The sequence below is a fragment of the Phasianus colchicus genome, chromosome 5 (assembly GCF_987193195.1).
Source record: "Phasianus colchicus chromosome 5, bPhaCol1.hap1.1, whole genome shotgun sequence".
Taxonomy (NCBI): domain Eukaryota; kingdom Metazoa; phylum Chordata; class Aves; order Galliformes; family Phasianidae; genus Phasianus; species Phasianus colchicus.
This window is the reverse complement of record NC_143440.1, coordinates 25,118,992-25,145,868: the sequence shown is the minus strand read 5'-3', so window position 1 is coordinate 25,145,868 and position 26,877 is coordinate 25,118,992. Positions and strand designations below refer to the sequence as shown.

Sequence of the window (26,877 nt, the reverse complement as noted above, 5' to 3'; positions counted from 1 at the left end):
TCTAAAGCTACCCAGAGAATATGGCAGGGAGCATTTGCTCATTCAGAGCTCTGGAAGTGGGGAAAATCTTAAAGCCAGATGAATTTCATTCCACTTGAGCTGTCAATACAGTCATGCAAATGGTCACCAAAATTAGTGAGCATAGCAGAAGTAGATAGGAGCCACAGATGGCCACCAGTCCCTTGACAGCAGCTCTTTATGCTGTCAGGTGAGGAAAACTGGACTGGGATTTTGCTGCCACCAGGGTAAACTGAAGCAAATCTTTTGAGAAGTGGCTCTGATGGACAGCAGGGCTGTTGCTGACCTGCCTTGATTCTTCATTGCTGGGAATGGTTTTGAAAACTTTTCCTGTTTTCAAGTGAGATAAGTTAACTAGCAATGAGTCTGCATCCAGGCTTCTCTTTTATGGTTACTTGAACAGAATGCACTTCTTCATTAATTGAATTACAAATGTAATTAATTTTATTGAATAACTTCAATTGGAATGAATACAGTCGTGTGGAGAAAATACCTTAAAGTAATGGACCAGAATTTTTTTGAGCATTTGGAGTCAAGGTAATATTTAGTTTCAGTGCACAGAACAAAAATAGTTCAATTAATTCTGTTTTTTAGGCTGTATCTTTAAAATTCTTAGCAGCTGGTAAAAGAGAACAATATTTTACAAGTTTTCTCTGCTTTAGCTGAGTTTGGGAAGGTGAATGTTGCTGCAGTGGCAAGTGAGTAGCTTGTCCCAGTGCTTTTAAAAATACGTATATTATTATTTGCCTGGCATTTTCAATCCTCTTCCCTGTTTCTTGCTATGTAATAACCCATATGCATTTTTTCCATCATCTGGGCATCCTCTCCCTCTCCTTTGCTTACTGATTCCTTTGTTCTTCTCTGAAGTGTGCTTATTATTTTCCTACATTGACTGAACTCATAAGTGTGCATGTCACTGCTTGGAAGACTTGACTAGCATCTCACTGTATAGTCTAGGACTATTCCTCACAAAATAACTTGTGTGCTAGTTTTTGGAGTCATCATCATCAGAGTGAAGGAATCTGCTCTGTAACATGCCAGCTTAGCTCCTTGCTTTGCTTTACATTAACTCAATAGCTTTATCTCCTCTGTCGATTTGCATACTGACATGCTACAAAACGTTTTTCCTGTCTCTAATTTTTGTTTCTTCTCCTATCTGGGTGTGTTCGGATACAGAACAGATTCACAAGGTGCAGTAGGGTTATGTTAGTACTTGGATGCTGTAATTACCTACATAAAACTGGGCTGCTCTTTGAACTGAACCACTGCACTCAAATGTTGCTTTTTTGCTATGCTAAAAAACTAGAAAGCTGTGTATCTGGGTCTACTTTTCTTCTTTTTTTTTTTCCTCCAATTTTCTTTTTTACTCCATACCACAGCAGGTAGGATTGCCTGTTTGCTTACTTTTTTCCTCAGAGGAGAGAGGTGCTGGGCCTATGCTGCATTAAAGCAAGCCTGATTTTCAGTTTTCTTTCACTTTGCCTAACAGTAACTGAAGAATTTGTAGTGTACTGAGAATCAGCAGGGCTATTCTCTTCCCCCAGTAAATGCACCCTTTCCCAAATGAAAGGAGAACAAGATGGAGGAAAGGGGAAGTAACAGACCCTTGCAGCAATAAAATGATGCAGTTCATCTTGGTTTTAAAAAGCTGTTAAAGAAAAGATCTGAGGATAATGCTGGTTTTGGAGATTTTAGTCTGATAGTCCCTAGAATAGATGAATCTTTGCTTGTATTTCTTGATAGTATGTTTTTGATCTACTCCAGTGAGAAAGGAAGTAGTTGGGACTTTAGATTGAGACAGTTAAGAAAAGTGTGATTGCAAATCCACATGGGTTGGTTGGTTTGTTTGCTTTTCTCTCTGCATGAAAACAATAGTTATTTCTTATTGGTTTTTCAACCAAAGGAACTATAAGGACTAATATACATCTTATTTTGTATAAAAAAAGCTAAAATTTTGTGTCTTCCTTCTTTTTTTTTCATTTTTTTTTTTTCATATGCCTCAGTTTTTTATCTCCCGTTGTTGATTATCTAGCAGTACTTCCAAAATGCAGCTTTCAGCACACAGTGCCTCTGCCGGAAGAGGGAAGAAGGGAGACTGAGGATTTGCAAAAAGAAACCCAAGAATCAGCAGCGATGCTCTACCCTATTGTCTTCCTTCTCATTTCTTCCAACTCCCCATTATACCTTCTTTCAAAAAGTGCTTTTAAGTCATCTTCTGCAATGGACATAAAAGCAGCAGTGAACACTCAGTGCTACCTGAAAGAAGTGGTAGGTCTGCTGAGAGAAGTGCTGGCTGTTTGCCTCTTCCCTCTGTGCTGGGAAGTAGGCCATGCCCAATATCCTCTAGGGAAAGCCAGCGGGGTCTGTGGCCCATCCATTGAATGAAAGCGTCGCTACATCTGTTTGTTATACAGATAGAATTGCAACAGGAAATGTGACCTGAAGACAGAGGAGAAAGCTTTGTGCAGGGCTTCAGAGAGACCATGCTGCCTGGCAGGGCAGTTGGTTCTCCCTGCCAGCTCATTGCCTCGATGCCATGAGGTGCCTCCAGTTCCAGAAGCCTTACGTTGTGTCAGTGATGTCAGTCATCTGCTTCTTTGAGCAGACTGTAACAATCATTGGAAACAGAACGAGAAAATGGAAAACGTTATTTGGAAAGAGGAGATAAGAGGTAAAGAAAAGGTTCACAATTTAAAATCTTTAATGATTCAGTAGTAATGCAGCACTAAGTGATACATTTTTGTAGTCAGACAAGACCTTCACCACATACTGGAAATTATTTAACGCTTACTTTGCTTTCTTGAGGTTGACTAGAACTTACAAAAAGTCCTTAATGGAAGAGGGGTGGTCTGACTTCTCACTATGGTTGGTATTATATGGTACTTTCTTTTCAGACCCAGGGCAGCATCAGAAAGTTGCAAGAGACAAAAAAAATATATTCAATTTCATGGAACTTTGACTAGTCTGAGATGATAGGAGCTTCTGTAGCTGGTTGCTTGAGGCAGTGGGGAGCCCAGCTTTCCTTTAGTACGGGTAAAGCATCTTCCTTTCTCCTTCCTTCTACTAAAGATTGAAAGAAAAGTCTCAGCTACAGTGAGGGGTGTTGCATTCAGAATTTTTTTAAATGGTACACTCTACCTGTTGGATTTGCAGAAAGCTTGGTTAAAGCTTGTGTGTGTCAGGCTTTATGTACTTGCACTGTGGGGCCTTGAGTGTGGATGATAGCCCTGAGGATTGTCCTCTTGGAGCAGAATGGTTGGAGCTGCTTTGGCTAATAACTGTGAGACTGTGAGTAGGAGTGATTCTGGCACCGAGCACAGCCCTACATCTGAGACTCAGAGCACGTGCTCTTGATAAGATCTGTGAACTTTTCTCCTGTGATTATTTTTGTGGGGTGTCCGTGCAGCTGAGAGGAAAAACAGAGCACGAGTGCCAGGTATTAGTTCTGGAGGGCTTTGCTATGTGACAGAAACAGAGTGGTTTGGGTGATGGCTCATCTGTTTCTTCTGCTGACTTGGAAGGGAGTGGGTTCAGGGATGAATCTACTCAGTTGTTCTCTAAACATGTCAACTTTCTCTCAGGTTCTCACTGCCAGGAAAATCTGTCAGGGAGAGCTAGCCATAGCAAAGAGTCAAAATGGCAATGCCTAGAGCCCGGTTAATAACAAAACCAAATTGAATACATCAAAATTCACTGAGTACTGCAATGTGATTTTTATGCTAGATGTGTATAAAAGTCCAGGCTTAAGAAGAAGTAAGCTAACAAGTTAAGTTGTCTGGAAGTTTTGTTTTGTTTTTAAAAAGCAAACAACTTCTCCATGTTTCCCTAAGATACTTCAGACCTGACCTAGGAAGAGGGAGTGAAATAGCAGATCCCACGTGTGTTCCTCTGTTGGTATTTTTGTTGGCACAGCTTAGAATAGTTGTGAACTGTTGCTGAGGTTTCATAAATTGGAGGTGAGAAACATTATGATGAGATGAAATTGTAATGCCCTGATATGTATGGTCCTGCTGTGCATTACTTCCTCTGTTAGTATTCTGCCTGCATTGCATACAAGAACCTGTAATCTCCTGAAGTCAGTTCTGTTATCTTGGAGATTATGAGGCACAATGCAACTAGAAAAGGGGCGCAGGACTTCCAGTCAAAAGAATTAATTCATTTTCCAGCTCTGCTGCTGATTCTTCTTAAGCTTTGGCACATCACTTAATTTTCTTGGCTTAGTCTCTGTGTCTTTAAATGCCACCGGTGCCTAAAAACAACTTTGTAATTAAAATGTTTAGTGCTTCCTTACAGTGGAACCAGAGGGCTACAGTTGTATGAGAATGTACAGTTGTATGGTTTTGTACAACTACTGCACATCCGTAGGAGAGCCCTTGCATTAGCAGAAACTAAATTTACGAATTGCTTTGAAAGTCACCCTTTCCCAGGTATGTACTGAGTTCTGTTAGACTTTACCTGTCCTGTTGCTTTAAAACCAGCATTCTGAATCTGACGTTCTGTTTCCCTTTAAGGGCAGTACTCCCTGTGCTTTGTGGGCTCTCTTCTCCACCTCAGGCTTCTGTCCCTCGCTCTGACCGTGCTGCTGATATTGCTGGCTGAAAGCTGCACAGCCTCCTCTCTGTTCCTTCTAACTCTTATTAAATGCAGTTTATCTCTCTGCTGTTAAGTAGTCTATTGATTCACTTAGAGTTTATTAGATTATTACTGTCTGGGGTTTGATTTTTTAGCTTTTATTTCAGATGTGTGCATGTGCACGTATGAGAACAGATCAATGAGCAGGGACAATGCACAATTATTTACATGGCTACAGCCGCCACTCTAATGTAATATTGTCATTTAAATGCTTGCTGTGTATTCAGACAGTGAAGGTCTGCACTGCCTGCTCTGCAGTGCTGGAGCCCTAGGGTAATGTTTTTCATAGCTGTTTATTCCTAAATACTCTTGAAGGAAATACAAATGCCACCAAAACTCCATATGTGGTTTCAAGTACTGGGAAAAGGGGGGACAGAGGGGCCCGTACTGTTTCAAAATCAGCACTAAAACTTTAAATCTTATCTAAAAAAAAAAAAAGCAGCTGAAAAGCATCAGGTCTGCCTGTGAGAAAAGAGTGATAAAACGAAGTAGAAAATTGATCTGCAAAGCCTGCAAGTTTATTTGTAAAATTCCCCTCCAGTAGAAGCTTAGACACTTGAGTACAAATGTACGGCCAGTGCTGAGCTTAACCCTGTGCAGCCTGGCAGGTGCTATTTTGGCAGGTTTTCTCTGGCTAAGAAAGGTAAATCATTCTCAGCAGTGCCTTACAGTTGAACAAATGATTTGCATTTGTTAAATTTACAAGCACACAGCATTGTTTTGTATTGTGATGGAGCTGTGCTGTGCGCAAAAGTGCAGTGTTTTCCCAGACTTCTTCCACTGGATTGGTTCCCTTTTAGCTGGCTGTTGGGGACAGTAGCAGGAATTTGGGGGTTTCAGGTGATGCTCGGGCAATAGGGATACAGGCCATGTTCAAAGGGCCGTTAAAATTCTGTCCCGGGGGCCTGGCTTTTGTTCTCATGAATATAGGAAGATCTCCAAAAGCTTCTTAACTCATCACCCTCCTTCCACCCCTGGTAATCTGTCCTCCATTAAAAAAGTCTTCACCTGGAGATCTTCAGCTCAGCCAAAAGGACTCCACCCTTTTACACGCGGCCTCCATTTGTGGGTGTGTTTGGCCAGCCAAACTCAAGACACAGTCAGTGCTGATGGAACATTTACCACAGTGCTTTACATTTGTGGCTGCACTCTTGTATTGACAAAAATGTGGAACTATGCACATGTGTATTTACCCAAAGGAACAGAGTTCATATTTAGTGTTATGACGCAGAACAGTTGATGTGGGCTTATGGTTTTATTTGTAGAGTGAAGTCTTTCTCTTTGTCATCTGATTTTTTAACTGATTTGTTTCTTCACTGACCCATCCCTTTTTCATTGCAGCAGTTTTTTTCTTTCTGTGGCACAGCCATTGGTGTTCTCCAGTCAGAGCTCCTTACCTCTATCCTTCTCCTAACTTAAGTTCCACGGTAAAGTTCGGATTAGTTCAACTGGGAGAAAGCAGCTGGTCCCACTCTATACCAGATTTTCTCTACTGCCATATAGCGTGCTCTGTTTTATGTTCATATGGTTCTCATCTAGAGCTCACCAGCATAGCCTTGGGTTTTCACTTTGTTGTCCTCTACCTGTGGTTTTGTTTATATAAAACCAAGGGTAAATTGTTGATGTTATCCAAAATAGATTGTGTCGCCTGAGGTGTGCAGTTTTCATTTAGGGTGTTAAGAATTAGAATTCTGTGCTCCACGCTTCTTTCTGCTTCTCCCCTTTTCTGCACCTGCTTTGCTGGAACAGTTTCCATAGCAATAACCTCTTCAAGTTTTCCAGGAGTGTTATAGGAATGATTTTCTATCTCCTCCTCCTCGACAATTCAGGAAAATGGAGCTTATTACAGATACTTTTTGTCCTCTGCGCCTCGATGGGAGCCTGGCAGGGGCACTCAGCAATCCCAGGTAAAGCTGTCTGCAGCGCACAACTGCTCTTCTGTGATGAGGAGCCCAGCTGGGCTGCCCACTGCTGCAATTTGCTTGACCTGATATAGGTTGCCTTTCCTCCTCTGCTGACTCGGCCAATGCCATTTTTACACTGCTCCGACTTCGTAAGAAGAGTGAGCAGGACAAATGTAGCAGAAAAGCATTCTGAAAATGAGGAAAAACTCTTATATATCCTGAAGAATAAGAGGCAATAATTCAAGTTTCCATCACGTTTCTTTCTTCTGGCAGACATGTGAGACACTACACAATAGTTCAACTTGCAGCTCACTAGCATATGGGAAAATATAAATCCCTGGAGAAAGCAAGCATTAAGCAGCTGTCTGGAAACCCTCAGGAGTCTGACAAAAGAGGGAGGTGGATGTTAGCATGTGACAAATGGTGATTATTTTAAAAAGCAGGGCATCCAGGGGCAGCTACCATGTTGTGGTTTGAATGTGAGAGGTAGGAGGTGTCTGTGAGGCAGATCCTTACTCTGTGATCTGCTAGGCTGGAGCTAAATGTGCTGGTCAACTTAGGTATCTGTGTTAGTAGCATCCAAGAAGTATCCTGAGGTTCAGCCAAGACTTGCATCAGTAGGACTATATATTAGGATACTGCTAGTTTCTGAATCAACAAACGGGCTATTTGAAATCAGACAAGGATGTGAAGTCGTATATGATTGCATACGTGAAAAGACTCCCAAGCACAGAATCACAGAATGGCCAGGGTTGGAAGGGACCTCAAGGATCATGAATCTCCAACCCACATGCAGGGCCACCAACCTTCCCATTTAATGCTAGACCAGGCTGCCCAGGGCCCCATCCAATCTGGCCTTGAACACTTCCAGGGACGGAGCATCCACAGCCTCTCTGGGCAGCCTGTTTCAGCACCTCACCACTCTCTCTGTAAAGAATTTCCTCCTGACACCCAACCTAAATCTCCCCTCCCTCAACTTAAAACATTTCCCCTCGTTCTGCAGTTATCAACCCTTTCAAAGAGTTGATTACCCCCCTGTTTGTAGGCTCCCTTTAGGTATTGAAAGCCTGCAATGAGGTCACCCCGCAGCCTTCTTTTCTCCAGGCTGAACAAGCCCAGCTCCCTCAGCCTGTCTTCATAGGGGAGGTGCTCCAGTCCCCTGATCATCTTCGTGGCCCTCCTCTGGACCCTCTCCAACAGCTCCCTGTCTTTCTTGTACTGGGGGCTCCAGACCTGGACGCAGTATTCCAGATGGGGCCTCACAAGAGCAGAGTAGAGGGGGACAATCACCTCCCTGTCCCTGTTGGTCACCCCTCTTTTGATGGAGCCCAGGATAGCATTTGCCTTCCGAGCCACAAGGGCACACTTGCTGGCTCATATCAAGTTTTTCATCTATCAAGACCCCCAGGTCCTTCTCCACAGGGCTGCTCTCAAGGTGCTCTTCTAGTCTGTAAGCACGACTGGACTAACTTCACTGTAAGCTGTTTGTGTAACGAGGACATTGGAAAGAGCTGATTTTGTCTGAAGGACTGCTGAGAGGAGAATCTGTATGGCTCAAGCTTAATGTTCACAGTTGGAACTGAAATAGTAGGACATCACTTTATTTCCCATTCTCCTTCCAGATATGTCACCAGATTTGTGATTTCTGTGGGAAAAGCCTTTCCTTGGACACAGGAGATGAGCCCCATCCCAGAGCTAGGATCCTTTGTGATCTCCATATGCCCTTATCCAATCTTTGCCAGCCCCCTCACTGTGTAGGCTTTCTATTTCACTATTAATTTCAGCCTCAAAAAGACATTTTTGAGTGTTTTAAAATATCTATGTTGTCATTTCTTAGTTATCAGAGCTTTTCTTCCTTCTGTTTTCCCCCTCAACCTCAATTGTTTAGACTCTTTAATAATTCATATCCCTTTTGACTTCACATGCTTTCTTGTGCTGCCTGTGGTGCTCAGTCAGAAAAGTGCTCTTTGCTGAACTTGAAAAGATCAAATGAGAAATTAGTTAAAGCCAAGAAGGTGGAGAGCATGTTTCACCTGCTAATTGGAGTACTAAACCTACAGGTGTTAGGGCTCCTGCAGCAGCACGGCCAAGCTGCCCGTGCCATTTATTACTAGCTGATTTCTCCACTAATTATGGATCCTAGCTTTGCAGAAGTGAGTTGCTGCTGAAGAGACTATGAATTCAAATTTCCCTACTTCTTGTATTACACCTCAGCTGTAGCACTGTGCTGCTGTCTTTTGCATGCAGTTATCTGCACAGACTACTAGAGCTGGGGCTGGAGAACTTCACTAGCCTTTCATCCCCTTTTTACAGTTTCTGTAAGCTTCTTTTACTTGAAATCCCATGTGATACTCTCTCACAGGCTTTCAAAAAAAATAATATCATTTTGACAACCTAATCTTGCAAAAAGACAAAGTAAGAGTATTTCTTCAGGAAAGTGTCATAGCTGCATACATACAAGATCTGGTTTTTAATTATTGCTACACCCTCTAGCTATAATAAAAGACCTGTCAGTGTATTCATTCTGTCCCTATTCATATTCAGAGGGTTAGAAACTAGAGTTTTAGATTCATTCTGGATTGAGGTTAGGCAAGCAAGGTCTTTTCTTCGGCATAATGACTTTCAACTCAGTTTGGTGACTGATCAGTTCAACCGTCTGAATTGAGTATGCGCAAAGAGAAGCAGGGTTGTGCTTTTGCATACATTCAATTTTCATATTTATAAATCAGAATCTGCCTTCATTTAAAAAATGAAGTGTCGTTGCCTTCAGCTTATAAAGAGCAGCTGCCACCTCCATTAAAACTTTGAAATGTTCCCTTGAGAACTGTGAGAGCGCATCTGTCTGAGCCCAGCAGTGGTCTGAGCTTACAAGTGGGAGCAAAGTGTCCCTTATTACTCAAGAGTTTAGACAATAGATCAAAGATTTGAACTATAAGCAGCTATCATTCTTGGATGAGCCCGTCTACACGGGTAATTGCAAAGTTCTAGCTGAAAAGGATAGTCTTGCTGCTGCTGAACTTAGGTAGAGTACTGCTCATGTCTTCTTTGGAAACAATACCAAATCCTAAACCTGCAAAAAAATGTTGCCAACATGAGAAAGACCTCATGTAGATTTTGGATGCAGACTTATTCTTGCTGTCCCAAAGGATGCAGACTTTTTCTCACTGTCCCAGTGGCCCAACTACAGAAGTTGAAGTGATGTTGTAGAGTCCTGCAGGTCTGGATGTTTACTTTGCCTCTATGCTGGGTCTGTAGCACAAGGCTCTCCAAATCTTTTGAAGCACATAACTTCACCTGATGGTATGAAAGACTTCGAGGTATCTGGGGGTGCATTTGCTCCAGAGCTGCAGTAGCACAGTGCAGGTAATGCACAGGGTAGAGGAGCTCACACACACTCCCTCAGTGACAGCCATGCTTCTGTAAGGACTTAGGCTTGTGTTTCAGCATGGGGGCATAGGCACTGCCAGCAGAAGGAGGGAGCAAGAGAGAACATCTCTTCCTAGGGCCATGCTCAGCTGCTGCCAAAGCCTGTGCTCAGCTCTGTGCCACACTGTGCTGCAGCGCAGAGCTCTCATCCTATCCCACCAGGTTTTCGCTCCTGGTAGCCAGTTGTGCTCTGACTGAGTGAATCACCTGGGGAGGAACCCTTTGCTCTGTTCGTACAGACGTTGCTGCTATGGCTGCGCTGTGAGGATGTAACCGCGCTCTTGGAAGACATTTGGAGAGATTGCATTTACCCCTAAAGAAGAATACATCACAAGAGATTTAATTGTATAGTGAAATATCGATATGCTGCAGCTTCTGCAGCTGTGAAGTGGTGACTACAGCTTGTAGATATTTAAAAATTAATTTTTAACTATGTCTTCCTCATCTATTAAGTGTTGCTGTTGCCTGTACCTCTTGTCTTGCAGGCCCAGTCACAAACCACCACTAGTGATTCAAGTTTGGGTTAAAAATCAAATTAGTTTTAAGGACTTTTTCTCCTGGACTGAGATCTACTCTGCCTTCATACTTTCTGTACATAAAGTTGTTCGTTTGTGTAATTTCATGGTGTCTTTCAGCTTTCTGGGTTTCACATCTAATTAATGAACTCCCTTGGCATCTATGTAGGTTGTTCAGCTCTGAGCTCATTATTGGCACCTTCCAAATGAGGATTGTAAAATGCTCTGGAGAAAGTGGTAGTGGCTGGGTGTTTTTTTATTTTCTTTACTAGCAAGGTCACCTAGATTGTCTTTTTGCATCTTTTCCTTGTTCTTTTTCTTTCCTTCTTTGTGTTTGAAGCTCTTCTCAGAGAGCAACATGTAACAGAGGGCTGTGGTGAGTGTGGGTGCTCTTTCTGCATGGGGCACTTGTGTAGGTGAGCTTGGCCCTTTCGGACCCCTGTTAGCCTTTGTGAGGCTGGTGGCTTCATACAGAGCAGTGGACTCACAGCACTGCTGTTCAGTTATGTAAATAGGCTGTGAAACAAGCTGAAGCTCGTGACATCAGTTATTTCACCTCGTGGATTGATGGGCGTTATCTGGAGCTCAGCAGCAGAGGTGAGGCAATGCTGGCACTGCCCGGGCTCCAGGCTCCTCGTGCGTCAGCGTCCTCGAGGCTGAGGGAGGCCAGGGCGGGCTTGGAGGTGCTGGGCCCAGGGAACGGTGGAATCACAAAGTGATACGTGTCGAACCTGCGCAACTTCCAAGTTCAAGTGTCTGACTTCACTCGAATTCTCTCCCCTCGGGGGAGAAGAAAAAGCTTTAATTTATGAAGTGTCACAACACATTACAGCACATCACATCCCAGCACGCCGCTGCATGGAGCTGACATTTGTTTGCTTTAATTCCTCAAAATAGCTTTTATTTAGAGCAAATGTTCCCTGTTAATTCAAACAGTTCTCATTTTCCTGTGCTCTGTACTTGCTAGTTCCCATGGGGACAGTTGTTCCTGCAGCGCTTTGCCCTGTGTTGGTGAGCTGTCAGGCCTTGTCAGGGGTTTTAATTATTTTTCTTATTAGTAATGAAGAACTTCTTTGTTGCCTCCAAACCCAAATACTCACCAGATAGGGCACAGCAATGCTTATACTTTTTAACATTAGTCCTCTGACATACCAAGCACTTGAGTTATGCCAGTCCAGGGAGAGACGGGGTGAGGTGTCAGAGGAGCAAAGACCTCATCAGAACCGATGTCCTGTTGCTACAGGTTGTGTGCAGGCGCAGAGGAGGCACATGCCTAGTGGAGAACAACAGAAGATTGCAGCTTTTGTATTCAGCAGGAAACATGTTCAGACCTCAGAGTTTTTCTCTGCTTAGCAGAAGGATGGAGAACTGTTGTCTCCTGAGAATGGAAAGTACTGCACGCCACTTGAAAGGCTAAAAAGAAAGGAGATGGGAAGCTCAGTCACCCATCTCCCAGCTTGCAGTATATCTTTTTCCTCCTGTGTGAGCAACTTCAGTACAGGTACCATATTCTTAATCTCAAGAACGGGCAAACACTGCCTTTTAATAAATTTTAGAATGGCCAATTTAATACTTGTCACACCTGTCTTTACCCAGAGATTCAATATGATACTTGCTTTCTGAAAGATGACCAAAAAATGGATGGTAGCTGTTTTGGATGTGCCTATTTTCTTTGGGGAAGGAGGTATCTTGTCTGTTTGGAAATTAGTCGTTGGACTGTTTGCACAACAGTATGTGGACTCTTGCTCTTTTCTAACAGCTTTGTCAGTTTGAAAGTTCTTGGAGCAGGAATGATCTTCAGTCTCTCTTAATTTGGAACAAGCAGATAGATCAGATGTTTGTCAATGGTATTGTTCTTTGTTTCCTTAATCTTTTTTCTTTTCACCCAGTCTCCTCTGTTGTCCTTCATTTTGCTGTGTCTCCTGTGAGAAAAAAGCCAGAGCTGCCTGTGCTCAAAAAGGATTTCTGCCGCTCACTTCTCCAAGTGGTTCGATACATTAGCAAATCCCAGGTCTGTGTTGCATCAAGCCCTGTGTCACACTAGTTCTGCTGGAAATGCTGCTGTCAGAAAGTGTGACTACAAGCAAGGTGAGAAGAGCACTAAACAAGTAATGAAAGCACTAAAAGTCTTGATCGTTCCTACCCTGTGCATTCTTGGAAACATTTCTTCTGTTTCCTCTCTTGATACCTGGAACCATTAGCAAAAGCAGAATGGAACAATTTCAATATGACCAGCAAGCTTGAAACAATTAAGCATAGTAAGTGAGGGTCTCCATGAAGACCTTGTGTCTCTGGTGCCATCTCACGTTACTATCTGCTGGGCTTTGGGAATTGCAAATTAATGTTTCTGCAAACAACCCCTCATAGAAACAAATCTGCCTCAACTTCTGAGTGTGTTTGGATACTCTCCTTGAGACTGAACAGTGGCTTGGGCTGTTAGGGAAAGTGAGAGCTTGAGATCTCAGAATAACATCAGAACAGTTTTATTTTTAGAAACATATTCCCTTATGGTTGTAAAAGCTAAATGAGTGAAGGAGACTGTTTTGGAAGAGTGAGAGGGGGAATGGTGTGAAGCAGGAACGGATAAGTGAGTGAGCAAGTTGGTCTGTTGATATGGGAGTCTCAGCACAATCAAAAGCAGCGCTGATGTAATTTAATAGCAGAGTATGCCTCTTGCCTTCCTTTTCCTTGCCTGAAACCTGTTTTCTCATATTACGTTGTAAAGTAACCTGCATACATTTAATTGTAGATTGTCATGCTTTGTTTTCTGTAGTGTCTCCAGATGTCTATGTAGGACTTGGCTCCTCTCCTGAAGTGGAAAACAAGTCTGCAAGGAGACTAAAATGTTATGGCCCAGGCTTCAAGCATTGGGAACAGCCCTTTCTGAAGAGAAATCAACAACAGCTACTGCTGCTCTAGACTTATCGAAATATGCCCTCTGTTTGTGGAACACCGAGTTCCATAAGATGCTTGTTTATGCCGTAGTGGTAGGCTGCCTTTAGGCTGGGGTTAAGGGATTGTTTATATAAAAGTACATATAAAACTTGTGCGTTATTTTTTTCCCCGTTACAACACATTCTTCCTCCAGTCTGTTGACACTTGTATACAACTGATCTTGTCCAACCAAGTGTTATCCTCTTTCTCTGGTCAGATACCTGAGTCCGTTCCTTCCCCTTTCCCCCATTTCTATTGGTCACTATTTTCTGTGTCCAAAAGTAGATAAGTAATATCTTCAGTAGAAACCACAATAGGCTGGTTTATTCCATCTTACTTTTGCTCCTTTTTCTGCTTACTGTGATGGGGATTTTTTGTTTGTTTGTTTTGGAACTGTTATTTATGAGAAAGCTTTCTGAATGCTAGAGTTTTCCCTGCTCTGGGCATGAAAAAAAAAAAAAAAAGTTTTGAAAATATTCATTTAGTACAAAAAAATCCACTCAGTTAATGTAAACCAGTTTCTAGTTTGTATTTGAGGGGCCCACTGTATTACCCATTGAGTCTCTCACAGCCAAGAGCCATGGCAAAACTTCCACCAGTGCTGATTTTCTGTCTGCAAGGATTATGTGTGAAACTGATTTTGACTGGTGCATCATCTGAGATGTGTTTCTCTCAAGGGAGTATGTGACACTTACACCCCATGCCTGTCTTGCATTCCTTGTGTAATTTAAGGTGTTGGCTTTGACCTTTAAAGCCTGAAATAGGATGAATTGTGTGCGGTGAATTGTTGAGGTGCATCTGTTTGTTTCCCGACCTACTAACAGACAATTGCTTTAAGGAGGAATGGATTAACTTGGGGGATTTGATTCTGTGGTACCTGATGTGTATTCACTTGCCATTGTCTGAATTTGTAATCTTTTGAGATAAATGATGGATTTTCCTGTCTGTTGTGTTGAAAGCAAGGGAATGTTGGCTGTGATGGGGGCACAGTAGAAGAGAGTCCCAAGCTTTGCACAGCATTGTGGGTCTGTGTGGCGTGTGGGATATAAAGCATTATTGATGTGTCCCATGATATTATAAAAGCATGAGATAGGCTAAATTGCACAAACTTTGAAAGAAATAAATAAAACTGAGGGATGAAGGGAGACAGCTGTAGAAACAGGTCAAATTGACATGCCATGGTGAAGAACCTGGTGCTTTACACAACCACCTGTCTCTCTCTTATTTTCTCTTTCTCTGGAAAGGTTCTGTTCCAGATCCCCTCGCTTGCTGTGCTCATGCTCATTTAGGTAGAGCCCATGGATTCACTTCCTTTTGTCACCTCTGACCTGTTCCATGATATACTTCATTCTCATCCAGCTCTTGCTGTCTGTCATAAGGGATAATGTGAATTTTCTGGGAAGCTTTCTCATTTAATGACACTTTTTTTGTATTGCCTGGTGCCTTAATCTATTGCTTTGCCTTCAGCCAAAAAAAAAAGAGGTACTTGAATGAAAAGGAAGATGTGATAGCAGTCAAAGAAGAGGGTTGTTATGTATCATAATGTTAGCATTCTTTAGAGGGATGCTACTGTAGTTGGAGAAACTAATCTTTGCTTGCATAAGTAGACAGAAATGCTGGCAATTTACAGCATCCGCTTATACCCAGATGTCAACTCACATTTCCAAAAAGAATCATCAAGTCAGGAGATAAACAGCTGGTACAGGCGAAAGGAAAATAAGCTTGTGTTTAAAGAAAAAAAAAAAAGTGTTAATTTTTATGAAGTGTAGTGTGCTGGCATCTAAACAAATGAAAGTTAACAGCCGAGAGCAGAAAAGTGAAAGGGCTGGGGTTTTGTGCTTTTTTTTCTCAACATATGAGAATTAAAGTCTTGATTTCTCTTGTAATAGCTTTGTGGCATCCTTTTTTTTTTGTTTGAATTTCCATCCAGTAAAACTTGGTGTGCTGGTATCAAAAGGGAGAACTAGCCATAGTGCGTTCTGGACATCCCCACAAGCCTGTCTGCATGTGCTTTAAGCTGGCCCAGGGATCAGGGTATGGCTGCAGGGTATGTGCCTCTGATTTGAGATTTTGCCCCTGGAGCACAGATCTCCCAGCTGTGACCAAAGGATCCGATGGCCTGCAGACAAAGCAGGGCTCAGGGGCAAGCACTGGGTGCCACACACTGAGGCTTTTTCTTCCCAAGACACAGTGCGTTTGCCAAAGCAGATGAGTATTGATCTCTGGATAATTATTAAACAGCTGTATGTAAAAACAAAGCATTCCTGCGGTCAAAAAGCGCAGAGTTGTAGCTGCAGGGAAAGTCAGGGCTGGGATTGTTGCTGAAAGAGCATCTAATAGAGCACACTGACTGGCAGCATCCTTTGCAGGGAATGAGAAACAGCAGGGCTCCTGCTGGCCTGCGGACATCCGTCTGTATAGCGGGTTTGCATGCTATTTGGATTGATAACAGAGCAGAGTAAGCAAGTCTTAACAACAGCAACAACAAAAACAACAACCAAAAACCCCACCAAGCCATACGTTCTTTACTCCTTGAAGGAAAATAAAGGGCAGAGTATTTACTGTCTTCCTCCCTCCCTCCTGTTCACTCTTACGCCAGTCTTCTAATGCTCACAGGGCCCAGCAGGATTTTATGTGGAAATCGTTGGGATTATCTCCCAATTTTTTCTCAGATAATTCAGTTGAGAGGTTATACAGAACTGAATGGTTTGGAGACTTGGGATCACTGAGCTAGAGGCTTTAAGGTGCTCGCATGCTCCTATACGGACAGAACAGTTCAATATTTATTGGATGTGCTGCTAATTGGCTGAAAAATCCATCGTTCCCTCTTTTTCTGTCTTTTCTCAAGGTTGTTTTCTGGGCTGGCAAGGGCAGGAGGTATCTGGATATCACTGCTTTCACAGCCACTATGGGGACCTGTGATTTATGCTACGTGTTCCCACCTGGCACTTCCCAAACTACCAGAGGCATTGGCCATCCCTGCTCTGTCCTGGGGCACAGCAGGTTGTGTACCTGTGCACGTGATGATGCACGCAGAAAGGCAGACTGTGACTCAGACAGTAGGCATGGGGGCCTATTTGTGCAAGTGGCACTGCTCACCCCAGCTCTGAGCTCAATCCCACATCCTTTCCAGTAACAGCACCCCACAGCCTTTCCCTCCAATGGTGTTTGAAACAAATAAATTGTAATGAGACTAGCTGTCTTAGCTGTTACAGTATTTACAGGATAAATAGTTTCCACTTCATAGCCATCAATACCCCCGCCCTTTAAATCCATTAACTTTCTGACTGCTATACGCTGCCTCAGTAATGGGCTGACACTGATTTAAGGCTAGAAAAACACTGCTTAGAGCTCTGCATTAGAGGGAGAGAAGTAAATTGTGACCACGCCATTTGGTCTGGGACTTAGGATGTCTGCAAGTGACAAGTTTCAAGCCATGAATTAGCCTGGGATGGCGACAGTATAGAATCTTCTTCTGGTCTCAGCTGGAGAACTAGGAGGAAACTTGGAAATTAGCAGTGCATGCTTTGCTGAGCATGTGTACTCCTACAGCCTCTAAACGTGGCTGGTGTGGGCTGCTCTGCAGCCTCAGCCAACACCTCAGTCTGCCCTGGACCACCATGTTTGCAGATGCTGGTGGTGTTGGCTACCTGCGGCCAGTCTTCCAGAAAGAGAAATACTTCATCAGAGCTGCCTTCGGTTCCTCTCCTGCACCTGTCATCGTTGCGTCAAATGGTTACTATTTTTAATCTTTTGTAGCTGATTGCTGACTCTTTCCTTGCTTCCATTCTGCTGTGTTTTAAGGCAGAATGAAGCAGACTTTACTTATTTATTGATGGCTGGAAAGGAATACCCTGCAGCCTCCCTCCTGCATTCCTGGTGTGACTGAGAGAGAAGAGGTGGGGAATCAGAATAGAAGATCTATCACATTCAGCCTGCAAGGCTATTATTTGAGCTGCCTCAAAAAATGTTGAAGTTTTTGCTGTGTGTTAAAGCACTGGTGCCTGGATTTTGTTAAAGATGACACAAGTGGAGAGGTTTTATTTGAATCCCACCCACATGATCTTCAGGGATTTATATACGACAGAAAATGAAGCTGCTTCTCATTTTTGCATATCACAGGCTGGCCTTCTTATCTTGTGATGCAAGGAGTGTACGTTTTTCAGAGCCTGGGAGGGAAGAGCAGGGGGAGCAGAAAAAGAGAGGTTCATCCCTTTTATCTTCCCCAGTATGTTTTGTGCGTGTTAGTTAAAGCCTCTGCAGCCAGATACAGCTGGACACGGAGCGATCGAGGCTGTGCAAGGACAATTCAGCCACACGCAGGCTGGTAATGGGATGCCATTTCTAACTCTCTTTGGCCTCTCTACAGCAAGAGAATTGAGTCGAGCTGTATCACTGCTGTGGGCAGTGATTTTGCAGATAGAAGCATATGACCCCGAGCAGCTAATACAAGAACAGCTATTCCGACTTCATCCTGCATGAGCAATCAGTGGTGAACCCATGTTCTGAAAGGCACAAACCTCATGTAATTTTGCTGCTGGTGTCTTTCTATGAACCCTTCTTCTCCTGCTCAAATTGTTTCAGTAATGTAGATGGGACAGACAGTGAGAATATGATTTCTGACACTGCATCCTGCAGTATGTTGTGAGGGACAGTCTGAGGGTCTTTGTTCTACTTGTTTCCTTGACATTATCACAGTACTGGGAGGTCATTGCCAGTCTCCATCAGAAATAAGCCTCCTAATTCCATTTTGAGGGCTGATAGCATAGAGCAAAGCTCAGGCAGGAACCTGCGAGACACAGCCTGGCACTTTCAAGATGTGCCAAAGGGAAAGGTAGGTTGTTGAACAGTCAGCAGCCAAGTGTGCTTGGGCATGCTTTGGAGTGAGCAAGGGGGGTGGCTTTGCTCTGGGGCTGTTAGGGCACAATGCAGCCAAGCATCTGTTCCATTATTAAATCATTATCATTAGCTAATTTCTCCAAGCCTTGCTTCTGGAAGAAGGGAAGCATTGTGTCTTTCACTGTGTGCGTACCTGCAGGTTACTTCATTTCCTTTGGATATGGTTAGACTTTTTGATGGTCATTAGCTGAAAAGCACTGAAGTCATTAAACGGCCGTAGGTGCCCTCTGGAGCCACTTGCTGGGTGTTGATAAAGGAAAATGGCAGTGTAGTATAAAGTATAATCTAATCACCGCATCTAATTACAGACAAGCATAAGCGGCTGAAGAATGCTTCTCTAAGAATATCATAATTGTCTTCATCCAGCATTTCCAACTTGGAAGCTGTGAGCAAATATCGACTAATCCTCCCCATGGCCCCTGAGGGTGGGAAGGTAAATCTATTACTGTTTATTAAGAACTTGTTTCAATTAGCTTCTAACCACTGTTGAAATAACTATGAATTGTTGAAAGAATTAACGGCACTCACCTTGCAACAGTGTTGACCATCCTGGATGTCCAAGTGCTGAGCAGCATTTCTGATAGGAGGCCATCATTTGGCTGCAATTAATGCTTGGAAGCTTCAGATAAATTCCTGTTTCTTTTTATTTCCATTATTCTTTAGTGTCTTATTAAATGCTAAATATTCTTATTTGGTAAATATTTAACAAGCTCTCTAAGGCTTTGTAAAATGTATTGTTTTCAATAAACATACACAGTGCTGTATTATTATTACTACTATTATTATAATTTGAGGGAATATTTTTCTGTACAGTATAAAACTGTAAACAGTAGTAGTAATGGTTTTTTTTTCCTTTCTTTCTTTCTTTTTGACAACATAGAACCACTGTAATTTTGTTCCTTTAATTGGTAACATTCTCTCCCAGAAAGAGGTTGGGGGGGGCAGGGATAGAAATTATGCATAGAATCATTAAACATTACTTAAACTCCATTACTTAAGATGCAAGGCACAAAATGTTATTTTCACTGCTTCTGTTTTGGGGTTCTTGATGCTGGGGCTCATCATTACTTGTCTGGCTGATGGCCCCTATACGCTCCCATGGATGGTATTATGCTATGGATACTCAAACCTTCCATTGCAGGAATGGCATTCTGTATGAAAGGCTACTCTCGGTAATATGGTATTTTTAAGCTTTCCTCCCATCTCAGACCGCAGCATTCATTTTTCTTCTTATAATGTGTGCATCTCAATGACAAGTCAAAGATGGCGAGTTGTTCTTCAATCTTCGATATTTTTTTTTCCAGTTGGCTTTTTTTGGCAATAGTTGAAGCTTTAGTCCAAATTTATATCTAGTGTATCTGCCAAAAAAATTGAATATTCTGTGTTTGAAGGAGAAAATGGAACATTTTTATTAGTTGCATGAGAACGTTAGCTTAGCTTAAGTCTGTTCAGGCTTCTGAGGATTTATGCCCCGGGCAATCTCTTAAAAAATTGCCATAGGTTTTGAGCTTTTTAATGTACATTATCATGCATATTTATCATCTTTTTGGACCTGTCCCTTCTATGCAGAAACCTGCTGCAAAGCTGTAGTATACCATATCCTGTAGCATTCTCAGCGAATGTTTCCTGTGTGGTTTTGTTAAACTGCTGGATGTGAATCCATGCTGAAATAGCTTTCAGGTGCTTGCGGTGGGTGGCTGAGTATCTCCTGCCCTTCTTCTACTCGTGCGGAATGAAAAACTGCTGTTTGTTGCCTGTTGTTTGGCGAGCTCTTGGTGCCCGTATGCAGCTCACATTAGTGTTAATGGAAGCTGCGTGCACAGAGCCATCCAATCAGCCAGGTTCTTCCTTCATCTGTACTACTGGGTGGTGAATGCCTTGCTGTGGTGCCGAGGGTTGCTTCTCACTGCCCGGAAATTCAGTCTGCTGTGCCCTCGTGGCCTAAGCTGCACCTAAAACAAGTTTCTCCCTGTTGTGACAGCAGGGAGATGTGACGGTGTGTGACAGACAGAGCCCAGTGAGCGGCGGTGATCCAGCAGCAAATGGTGCATGCCGGAGGGCCCTTCCTGCCAATAGGCACTGGAGATCGCTGGGCTCAGGTAGGCACCAGGAACTGCAGGCTGGCGTGGCTGTGAGCTCTGGGCAGCTGCCTTGTCTGCAGTTCCTCGCCCTCCTGCCTCTGGCTGCAGCTGCACCTGGTTCAGTGCGGGGCTTTAATGAGAAACCATCAAAGGAGAAGGGTGAGCAAGCAGCTGTGTCCTCAGCAGCACTGGCTCCGCTGAACTCTTCTCACTTCCCTTTTTCTTGATCTTTTTTTTAAATTAAACAGAACAACCCAGACTTCTATTGTATGCATGATTGTTAAGAATTGCCATTTCTTCTCCCAGGTCTCTCAAAATGCCAAAGCAATTTGGATGGGTAGAAATGCTGCTGGAAGCTGCTTGGGAGCAGAGTCAGCACTTCTCACCTAATCGCTTCTTTTACAATTGTATTTCTCCTACCCGCTTCTTTCTGACAAGTGTGTTGTTGTTTTTTCCCCTTGGTACAGTACAGTGTTTTGAAGTTTGGTCATTTTAGTACTTCACTTGGATTTCCTTTCTGTGATGATCCCAGCCCTTAAGTGCAAATTCAAGTGATTGGACTTTTTGATGCCTTTTATTTTTTATTTTTTTGTCTTTGGGGGCATTGATCAGACTCTCAGTTGAGGCTCTGGGCACATTGTGCACTGCATGCTCCTCTCTTGTTCTGATACATTCCTGTTGCTCCTGAGTAGCCTCGGTGAGCTGGTTGCAGTGATGCTGAGACAGGAGGGGCTGTTTGGTTGCTCCCTGCTGCCTGAGCACAGCTCCCACTGGAGCTGCTAACCTGCTGTATGTGTATGGGGTGGCTGAGGTCTGATTCTGGAGCTGTGCATTTTCTGCAGAGTAACCTCTGCTCTTGTCGTAGAACGTGATCTTGTAGGCATGTTCGCAGGCTGCTTTGATAATAAGGAGTGGGTGGGTGTTAACTGGGAAAGTGCTCTGGCTCACCTTCTCTTACTCTGTGAGCCAATTAGGCAGCTTCCTCCCTGTTGTTGTTAACCATAGGTGGCAGCAGCTTTCTAATTCAGTTACTACGGTTACTACGCGTGCAAGTTGCTCAGTTTCTCCAAAGCTGAGGTGATGCTTCCTTCAGACCTCACTTCCTATCCCTATTTGCTTAGCTGAAGCTTTTTGAGCTGCAGTTTGCAGGCCCCTGGGGACTGCTGCTTTCCTTGGAGGGCTCTCTTAAAAGCAACCAAGAAAAACAACCAGTTGTTCACGGACTCAGACTTTCTTACACGATTTTGCACCCTCCCTAGAAAATGCCTTGAGGGATATCTAAATTGCAGAAGGCTGAAAAGGACTGAGTAATATACTGTAAAGCAAAACAAATCTGTGTGCTAGGAATCACCATTAAATCTGTCAGTACTAATGCTACAAATATGCACATTTTGAACAGCAAAGCACAAGCACCTCTTTTAACAGTGCTGTAATGCATTGGGTTGTGGGGCTTGAGGCAAACATGATAGATGGTGATGGATGCTCTGCTGAAATAGAAGAAACAGGCATCGCTCTTAGATCTCTTGAATTGAACCAAATTATTTTTCAGTCTTATTTGCTAGATCAATTTATTTGTACGTTAATGGTTGGGCTTGATGGCCTTGGAGGTCTTTTCCAACCTAAATGATTCTATAATTCTCACAAACTTCATGCTTCTCCTCATGCCTGATTTTTCTTACACGTGCTGCAGGCTGCTTTGCAGATGGGTGCTCAGGGTTCTCTGAGCAGTGGGGCAGAGATGGTGAAATAGAGTCTGCAGCAGGTCATCTCCAGGATCTCATCCCTGAAGCTATGTGAAGACATCTTGAGAAAATTAAATATTTAGGCAGTGCCAAAGTTTAGCCAAAGAGAATAGCTTGTGTTACAGAAACTTTCATGGGAAGACTATCCTGTCTCCAGGAAGGAATTCCAAATAAAACTCATGAAACTCCCTTCCACATTCAGTATTCTCACTTGAGATGTGAAAGATGGCTTCTTTCACTCCCTTGCTAGGTAGAAGTTCTGGCCAATGACTTGTTGGCACTCTTAGGTGGTGTCTATCTTGATCAGTCTTCATTAGAGCTTAAAAAGCTTTGTGGTTTCATTCAGAGAGGGAAGAAGAAAATGTGTGAAATCCTGGACTGGCATGGGATGGAAAAGCCATTGCCACTCACCTGTAGATACAGCATGTGTTGCCGTGTGGACATGTGTTAATTGCTTTCAGTATTCTGGCAGATGAGCATATGCTTGTTCTGCACAGTGCATAGGTGAATTTCCCCATAAGGACCTCAGTGTTTAATGCAGCTGCACAGCTTCCAGTAGGCAGAATAACTGCTAAAAGCCGGCTTAGCTATCTTCTCTGCACTGTACCAGTGAGAGTACTTGAGATCTGAATCAAACCATTCCTGCACAGCTGTGAAGGTAATGCTTCCCATTCCGAGGGCTGGGTCTATTCCTTGTAACTCTGGTAATACTGTGCTGCCCCTTGACTTCTTGTGTTGCTCCTTTCACCGCCAGTTTTACCTATATTAACTTCATTCTCTAGTCCTTCTAGCATCAAACCATTCGGTGGTAGAATTGTCTCTAGTCTTTATGCTCTTCAGCTTTTCACTGAGCAAGAAAAAGCAGCAATGTGTCTAACCCACAGTATGTCCGGCTGTTGCTTAATGAGATGCTCCATAGCTCGAGGGGCAGTGTCTTGTTTTGCAGCCCAGGCTCAGGAAGTGGTGGTTATCAGTGAACTCCAGTTCATAAGTTGGTATTTTTTACCTGCTGATAGAAATTGCGGAGCCTGAGCACTGCTGGTTTTGTTCACAGCTATTGTTCCCTCTTTTATGTGTGTGTTTGCCATATAGTGTTGAAAGGAGACTGTGGCAGGACAGCAGATGAACGCAACCATTAAATTTTGCTGGAAATGATGAAATGAAAGTGCTTTTTATATTCATACCTGATGCATCATTCTCCCGCCTCTACCTTCCGGCCCATCGCATTCCAGTCTATTTCAGAGATTTAGATGCATTTAAGTCAGATCTCCCATTCCAGAGTATAATCTACATCCAATTATCAACCCTTAGGGATACATTAGACGTAACTATTATATCTTCTTCTGTCAATAAAATTATAATCGCGGAATGCACAAATGTCCTACTTTGGTTTCTAAAAGCATCATGGAAAAGAATGAGACAAAATGAAAGGGCTGTTATGCTGCATCTTACACATGCTTATATGCAGAAAATTGCCAAAATCTCAAGCTGAGGTATGTATCTTCTCTTTCTGTCTGCTGCTGACAAATACTCAGCTGTGAACAAGCAAGTGCCTGCACAAGATCTGACAAAATTAGATGCAGAGATGAATGAGGTTTCTCCTCCATTTGTCCAGTGCCATATCTACTAGAATCACAAGGGCCCAAGCACTTGCAGAGCTTCACTCAGGCCTGTCTGCACAGAAACACTTGGTTAAGTGAAACCGAGTTAATGACGGAGCTGAATTTCAGATGTGTCAAAGCTCAGTAAGCCTCCTTCAGCACTCTCCTTGAGAAATAAATTGCTCTGAGTTCTCATTAGCTTGCTCAGACCCCATTTTACTTCTGACTGAAAACATCTGCACAGGGGTTCCACGTTCCTTAGTTAACACACCTTAAACTTACACCTGCAATTAATTTGGTTAACCATTCCTAAGTTTCCTCTAATTGCAGCTACACCCTAAGTGAACCAAGCCATATATAATTAGCTCAGCACAGCCCAGAAAGCAGTAGTCACTCTTTATCAGATGAAGTCCCATTTCCCTTTCAGCCAGGCATGGTTAGTTACCTCTGCTCCTGAAACAATCTTCTCTGATAGCAAAGGAAGAATTTCATCTCCTAAAGAGAACTGCACGGTACTTGAAATGAAGGGAAAAAAGGGAAGGGGAAAGTTTGTTCTGTGTGTAGATAATTCTGTAATAATCTGCTAGGGAGTGTTTTTGCACCTTGATTTAAACCTTCTGTATTGACTGTTGTCTGAGACAGAGAGAGGAGTGACCCCTCACTGGTTGAGGAACACAGACATGTGAGACCCTGAGTGAAGCTCTGGGTGGCAGGGCTGCAGACAGGGCTAACAGTGTGTTTCTAAGCCAGTGCATCAAATGGAATTTCACTTTCAAATGTTTCCAACCCAAGTATTTCACCAGCCAAAAATACTTGTTCACAATACTGGTAGGTGGTAATTTCTGTTCTTGTTCTCAGTTTGTAAACTGGAGATCTTATCTGAGTGCCAAGGGAAAGGAGAGAAGATGTTCTGAACTGAAGAAACACTAAAATTATTTGATTTGGTTAAGGATTTGGTTAAGGATTTGGTGGTCATCAGGAGTAAGGGGGAAAAATGGGCTAAGTGCAGGTGTTGTTTATTTGTTTTGTTTTAAAAAGGCAGCCAAAGTTTTGTTTCCATTTGGAAAATAAATAAGCTTTCTTGACGGATATCAACTTAGTAAACAGCTTGCCACAACCAAAAGGAGGTGATAACGGTTGTTCTGATCTGTACTATTAGGGACAAAGGTGGGATTTGTGCAGTAGCTTTGTATGTAGGGAGAATGGAAGAAATAGGATTCTAGGAGAGATCAGGAGCATAAATCCAGTGCTCAATGTTTTAAGAGTGTGGATTTTAATGAGTAGTCAGGTTTTCAATTCAGTGCTCGCATGGGATCATATTCACCAGAAATTTGGCTGAGCAGTACCATGACAATCGGTACGGCTCAAAACTTTGTTTGATACTACCAACAAACCTGCAGAGACTGAAAATGCTAAATAGCATCTCCAACTGTTGCACTTAAAGGCAGGGACGTGTTTGTTATCTACAAACCAGGTACAGGTTAGAACTGTACAAATGAGTTTTTAAAATAAGGAGACTTCTGTCATTTTTTTTTCAAATTGCCCCATTGCTGTGCACCACCACTGCATTGGGGTGGAGGACTTAACTCCACCAAAATCTGTGTGTTGGTCCTTCAAATTATCACTGTTATGCCCTCACAAGGGCTTGATACTGCTATCTCTAGAATCACCAGCTTTTCTCTAAGATGAAGATTAGTTTTCTGTGTGCTCACAACTTCCTTGTAGAAATAGCTTTCTGATGTCTGTATGCATGCACATGCATGCATGTCTGTGCATTGGTATATTATATAAAATAACACTGCTTTGGGAGGATGCTCTTCTTTTCTTCTTTCTTTTACTCTTTTCCTTTCTCTGACTCCAATTTTCAGTGTCCTAAGGGCTGTTTGTTCTTGAATAGGTGACTGCAATGTAATTTCAGGAAGAAAACAAATGAGACTTGGAAGCAGCAGAACAGGTCCAGTTGCGGGAGGATGGGTAACAAAGGAAATGTGCTGGAAGAATACTCTCCTGCTTTCTGTCTTTGGAGGGCTATATAATTTATAACTGTTCTCTGCAAAGCATCTGAGGCAGCGCCAGGTGGTGGGGAGTTGAATTAACCCCTGTGGCGTGTAGTTATCGGCAGAGGCCAGACCTGTGGATCGATACCTCTGTGCAGTGAGTCACCGTATCAACTGGGGAAAGTGAATCTGTAAGCTCCTTATTTCTCCATTCTTCTAATCGTGAGGCTGTGTCTGGCAGTGATGAAGATGGAGCAGACGCAAATGCCTGATGCTCGAAGCTCTTTGATTTCTGAGTTGATGGGGTGAAGCCAATGAAAAGCCATGAGAGACTCAGAGCTGATAGCTAATTGCTTCTTTCCAAGTCTCCAGCACCCCCTTTCTCCTCTCCCCTCTCCTTCCCCACAAGTCTGGTTACACTCAGTAGCTGTGCAGCGTGCGCTTTGCTCGACCGCCGATAATTTCCAGCATCACTAGTTAAGCCTGTTTTTTATCATTATTAATAATAAAGGATGTTTTAGTCTCACTTAAGTGGATTAGCCTTGCTCCTGCCTGCTTTTTGATTGTTTTTGCTGCTGGAGGCTCACTCTTCCGATGAGAGTACTCACAGATAGAGTATATTGCCAAGCTGGTTTGCCACTGAGGCATACCTAATAGAGGCCAGTGTAATTGCGTTTTCAGGGAGCAACTGCAGCACAGAACACGTCTCACTCCAAGAACGAGACTTTCATTGGAGCTACAGAACAGTCTTGCTCAGCTGCCGAGTCAGCCACCTCCGCTCACGTGCCCTCAAAGCTTGTGGGAGCACCAATCTTCTGCAGGCAGCCTCCTGAAGTCGTGCCTGTTGACAGCTCAGTCTTCATGCTTTCCTGAAGACATGTGTGCCTTCCAAATCTATTACACCCCCTCCACCTCCCTCTTTAATTTTTCTTTTTTTTTTTTTTTTACATTCTTCTCTGTTAAGTTTTTCAAAACTCAGAGGTACCCATTAGTTGCCCATGTAGGGAGTGCTAACAAATCAAGTAACATGTTCTTTTCTAGCTGTACCCACTCTCTGGAAGATTGGAAGATTGGCATCTGTAGCCGTTGCCTAAGAAAAATAAACGTGATAAAACAACTGTACCAGAT

General features: G+C 43.1%; 1 protein-coding gene and 1 long non-coding RNA gene across 4 annotated transcripts in view; both read left to right on the top strand.

The window, feature by feature from the left end:
* LOC116229186 (transmembrane protein 263-like) overlaps positions 1 to 26,877 on the top strand; it is a 219,389-nt gene that overhangs the window by 127,109 nt on the left and 65,403 nt on the right. The gene's annotated exons all lie outside the window — the stretch shown is intronic.
* Positions 7,712 to 26,673, top strand: LOC149917812 (uncharacterized). Its single transcript, XR_016466855.1, has 2 exons — positions 7,712 to 24,264; positions 25,650 to 26,673. It is a non-coding gene; the product is annotated as an uncharacterized LOC149917812 (long non-coding RNA).